At 45.4% G+C, this 5,409-nt stretch overlaps 1 protein-coding gene across 4 annotated transcripts in view; it reads left to right on the top strand.

The window, feature by feature from the left end:
- Positions 1 to 5,409, top strand: part of ZNF384 (zinc finger protein 384) — a 25,194-nt gene that overhangs the window by 619 nt on the left and 19,166 nt on the right. For 3 of the 4 annotated variants that reach the window (XM_011982977.1, XM_011982975.1, XM_011982974.1), the window contains exon 2: positions 797 to 856. The gene's annotated coding sequence lies outside the window, so the exon portion shown is untranslated. Of the gene's footprint in view, positions 1 to 24; positions 857 to 5,409 lie in introns of those variants that run through there. The other variant, XM_011982976.1, reaches the window with a different exon arrangement.

Below are 5,409 nucleotides of genomic sequence, written 5' to 3'. Positions count from 1 at the left end.
TGTGTGTGTGTGTGTGTGTGTGTGTGTGTGTGGTGTCCGTCCCGGAACCGGAAGTGGTTGTGGAGGAGCGGGCGATGGGGAGGAATGGGGGGGTTTAGGGGGCGGGTGCCTGTCTGGTGGGTGGCAGAGTTCAGCTCCCTGGAGGGGAAGGAGGGACGTCCCAAGGAAGGGTCTTTGAGAAAGGGGTAGGGGACGACATCAGGAGAAGGCTCCCAGGAACTGTCTCAGGGGAGCGAAGGTTTTTGGGGGACAGCTGGGGTCTCCAGTAGATAGACCACGGTGCAGGCTGTGGGAGGTACTTCTTGGCACAAGGCCTTGGGTAGGCAGGGGGCGAAGTCCTCGAAGAAGTGGGGGGAAGGCTAGAGGAAGTGACTGGGCCTGAACTGGCACTGTGCCTGACACAAGGGCTTGTGCATCCCCCAGCCCTCAGCTTTGCCTTCTGAAGCCACTCCTCTGGGGCAGAGACCCTCCTCCTCCTCCATCTCTTCTGTTCTCTGACCCCTGGTTACCTGTGGCCTGGGAACGAACGAGGACCAGTCTCTGAGCCTAGGAGTGGAATCCACACGCTGGTGATAAGAGTTCGTCTTAGTTTCTGGGAATTGGATTTATTTCTCTCGTATCCACATAGAGGGTTGCACTACACTCCTGTTATTATATCCACCCATCTTTGGATTGCTGGTTGGGGGGTCTGCCTGCCTTCCAGACTGACTGCTGACAAATAATTCCTGAGGTTCTCCACAGTTCTGTGTTGGCTGCACCCTGCCTGGCCCCTGTAACCTAGGCAATTTGTTTACAGAAAGTTCAGGAGCCCTGGAAAGGAGAAGGAATAAGACGGCAGGAGGAAGAGAGAGAGAGGGTAAGATAATTTTTGGGTTAATGGCTTTTCTGGTTTTGGGGGAGAAGGGGTCACAACCAAATGGGGTGTGTGTGTGTGTTTCACAATGTGATGGAATACTTAAAGTAATAGCAATTGTAATGTTGAGGTTTGTTGTGGGAGAAAAATCAGCTTCTATTATCTTTTGAGGGTCCCCAGGAAGTTTTTGTGTAAAAAGTTGGTACTGTACCATATCACTTTCCATTCCCTCTAATGCTCATCAGGAATGAAATGTGAAATGCTCAGGTGAAGCCACTGAATAGTGTTCCCTTGTGTCCAAAGGAGAGATTTTTATTCTGCTTTGGGACACAAAGACCCTAAGTGCCAATATAGTCCTTATGGAATTGCTTTCCTGTATCTGGAACAAGCAGGGCAGAGTTTAGAATGGAGCTCCTATCACCAGTACTCCAGTGGAGTGTTAGAAGTGGGTCTGTGGAGTGATTAGAATCTGTGACACAGGATTATTTGAGTTTGGTGTGGCAAGATGAAATTTTCAGGGAAAAAAAAAACAAAACAAGAAAACAAAAAAACTGCTTCATGGGTAGTTTGGAGTGAAGTGGATAAAACTGTATGGAGTAGACTCCAGAAGTAGGTCTGGAAGAGTTTTGGGTGGCCTGAAAATGGCAGTGAGTCAACCTAAAGAGTTTGAGTTCGGAGCTTATGATCCCAGAGGTGTCTTTTAAAAACCAGTTCCAGGTTGATTGATAAAATGCCCTGTGGGTTTCTGAGCCAAGTTGTTGATTAAATATTGGGTACATATCTCTTCTTCTCCAGTCTTATTTATTGTGACCTCACATTCCCCAGATCCATCATTTATAGTGGAACAGACAGGGCAAGGAGAACCACAGTGCTGTTCCTCCCACGGAATGCAGGGTATAGTGGTCCAGTGGTGCCTAGGGTAGAAGCTGTTGGCCCAGGTTGCCAGCTGTGTGGTGGCAGCAGTCCTGTTTAGTCTGTGCATGGTGTGATGGTGTTTCCCAGTAACATTGGGGTGCATTTGTTCTGAGTTACTTGTACTTGGAAGAGTGTATGGATAGTAGCAGGAAAGCCTCACACATCCTGCTGGGGTGGCCCTTCTTGAATGTCTTTAGAACCTGAGAGAAAGAGATTTTGTTTCCTTATTGAGGAAAAAAGAAAAAAAAAAAACTTTCTCTGTGTTTCTTCATTTCAAGTCTTGAACTAAGGTAACTTTTTGCAGTTGTATGGTTTTGGAATGGTTTCTCAATAGTGTCTAAGTTCTTTCTGTAGTTGAATTCAAGTTCTTTTTTTTCCATCTTTTTCTTGTTGATGTTACTTGTAGATGATTACTAAACTGGAGGCTATAGATTTGTTACTTTTGGGTAGATCCTTTGTAATTATGTAGTCCTCATATAATTGTCACTAATTGGCGCTAATAGTCCTCATCTTGTGAAAGTATTTCTGTAACTCTTCCTTTCAGAAGCACTTGGGGTATTTAATTCTTTCTTTTTTGTGCTGCCTTTATCCCATCACCATATGCCTTACAAACTTACTTATAAAGGCCTCATCCTCTTCCATTCTCCATCCTAATAGAAACCTCGTGAAATGGTTAATTCTTCCACTTAAATAGTTAAGAGTCATCCACTGATATAGGACCTAGAATTAGAATTCACAAGTCTTGGCCGGTCACAGTGGCTTATGTCTGTAATCCCAGCACTTTGGGAGGCTGAGGAGACTGAATCACCTGAGGTCAGGAGTTCGAGACCAGCCTGGCCAACATGGCAAAATCCCATCTCTACTAGAAATACAAAAATTAGCCAGGTGTGTTGGCAAGCGCCTGTAATCCCAGCTACACGGGAGACTGAGGCAGGAGAATTGCTTGAACCTAGGAGGTGGAGGTTGCAGTGAGCTGAGATTGTGCCACTGCGCACTCCAGCCTGGGCAACAAAGTGAAACTCCGTCTCAAAAAAAAAAAAAAATGAATTCACATATCTTGATTCCCAAGGCCATTCTCTAGCTACTGAAGTTGATGAATGTATTTCATGATTTTCTAAGAGTTGGTTGTGTTAAGGGAATGCTATTTTCTTGGGAAAAGGAAGTCATGCTTTATTTGAAAAAACAACAGTAAAAAACAATTAGTGGGTTCTGGGAAAGAGATGGTGGTCTTCTCCGTATCTGCCAAAAACACCTGCTGGAAGCCGTGTCATCTTTATCCCTGGCTGGTTGGTAGCATTATGGAAGGATGTGGTCAGACAGACAAAGCTCTGGTCTGAGAGTTCAAGTCCTGCTGTGTTTCATGACTGTTATTAATACTTGATAATGTCTCTCTTCTGTATCTCCTGAAGGTTTCTGAGATTTCTTTTGAGATTGGAGAAGGAATATGCAGTTCTTGTGTCTCTGAAGAGAAAATTATCCTCCAACTTATAGTAAACCTCCCTTCTTTTTTTTTTTGAGACGGAGTCTCGCTCTGTCACCCAGGCTGGAGTGCAGTGGCGCAATCTCGGCTCACTGCAAACTCTGCCTCCCAGGTTCACGCCATTCTTCTGCCTCAGCCTCCCGAGTAGCTGGGACTACAGGCGCCCACCACCTCACCTGGCTAATTTTTTATATTTTTAGTAGAGACGGGGTTTCACAGTGTTAGCCAGGATGGTCTTGATCTCCTGACCTCGTGATCTGCCTACCTCAACCTCCCAAAGTGCTGGGGTGCTGGGATTACAGGCATGAGCCACCACGCTCGGCCATTTTTTTTTTTTTTTTTTTTTTTTTTGAGACTGAGTCTCGCTCTGTCGCCCAGGCTGCAGTGCAATGGTGTGATCTCTGCTCACTGCAACCCCTCCTCCTCCCAGGTTCAGGCGATTTTCCTGTCTCAGCCTCCTGAGTAGCTGGGATTACAGGCGCACGCCACCACGCCCGGCTAATTTTTTGTATTTTAGTAGAGACAGGATTTCACCGTGTTGCCCAGGCTGGTCTTGAACTCCTAAGCTCAGGCAATCCACCCGCCTTGGCCTCCCAAAGTGCTAGGATTACAGGCATGAGCCACCTCGCCCAGCAGTAAATGTCCCTTCTTATTAACAGAACAGTTGAGACTTGGTGCAATAGTAAAGTTGATATGAGAACCCAGATTTTCAACCTGCCAGTATTTTTCTTTCTACCAGTTATATCTTTCCTTCCCTTTTGTTTTTTCTTTTTATTCTCTTTTTCTTTTTTTCTGCTTTTTTTTTGAGACAGGATCTCACTCTGTTGGCCAGACGGGAGTGCAATGCGTGATAATGGCTCACTGCAGCCTCGACCTCCTGGGCTCAAGCTATCCTCCTGCCTCAGCCTCCCAAGTAGCTGGGATTACAGGCGTAAGCCACCATGCCCAGCTGCTTTTTAAATTTTTTGTAGAGACGTTTGATTTTTTGTAGATACAAGGTCTCCCTATTTTGCCCAGACTGTTCTTGAATTCCTGGGCTCAAGTGATCCTCCTACTTTGGCCTCCCAAAGTGCTTTCTTTAAATATATTGGCATAATCATGAAAACTGGCACTCTCTGTGTAGACATGAGTTTTCTGTGTAACATCAGGGGGCTTCTTTGGGTGATAAGAATGTTGATATGTGCCTGCTTGGATGTTGGGATGGATTGGAGAAATGTCCTCCACAAAAGATAAAGTGGTAAAACAGACAGTAAGCAGGTCTGGCACCAGAGCGCCCTGTTACACAACTCTAGTGGGCGCCATTTACCTTGTATTCTGGCAATAGTTTTGATTCTTAGCTCTCCATTGAGCTCATTTCAGGAGTACACAGATGATTAAGTCAGCCTCATCAGTGGCACAGTGGCATGGCATTTCTCAGGTGTCATTTTGCTGGTAAAGGTGGCTTCTAGTTGGATGAGCAGTACTCTCTGTGGTCCCCCTTTTGGACTCACCTATTTCTCAGAAGCCCGTAACGCATATGTAGTGTCTTGTCTTGTCCTTGGACCAGCTGTGGTTCTGTTAAGAACTAAAGCAGAGCAATCAACTAGGTATCCAAGGAAGTGGAGGGGTTTTTTATTTATTTTCCTTTGTGACGTCTGGCCTCTTCATTCAGGCTCTGTCATCTTAAAATAAGTTATCTTGGTAGCTAAGGCAGGTTTCACAGAATAGGGAATATGACCTTGAACCGCATGTCATTTTGCTGTTATCAGAAACTTCAATTTTGAAAACATTTTTTGAGAACTAGCTGGAAAATACATAGTTCATTCCTGGAAATATTCTAAATTTTATTTCTTGAATCAAGTCATAACATCAGAAAGTGTGTACTACAGTTGTATGGTTTTGGTTCCTTGTAGAACCCCTTTCCTTAACTTGCTCTTTGGTGCCTGGATTCACATTCCTGCTTTGCTATTTACTGTTGGACTCTGTGCCTCCAGTTTCCTCATTTCAAATGGGAATTACAGTACCTACCTCATTGTTGCAGGGACTAAATGATGTAATAGTTGTAAAGTGCTTAGAACGCTGCCTTGAGGCCGGGCGCGGTGGCTCACGCCTGTAATCCCAGCACTTTGGGAGGCCGAGACGGGCGGATCACGAGGTCAGGAGATCGAGACCATCCTGGCTA

Source organism: Mandrillus leucophaeus, unplaced genomic scaffold (genome assembly GCF_000951045.1).
Source record: "Mandrillus leucophaeus isolate KB7577 unplaced genomic scaffold, Mleu.le_1.0 Scaffold245, whole genome shotgun sequence".
Classification (NCBI taxonomy): Eukaryota; Metazoa; Chordata; class Mammalia; order Primates; family Cercopithecidae; genus Mandrillus; species Mandrillus leucophaeus.
This window is presented reverse-complemented; position numbering and strand designations above follow the sequence as displayed.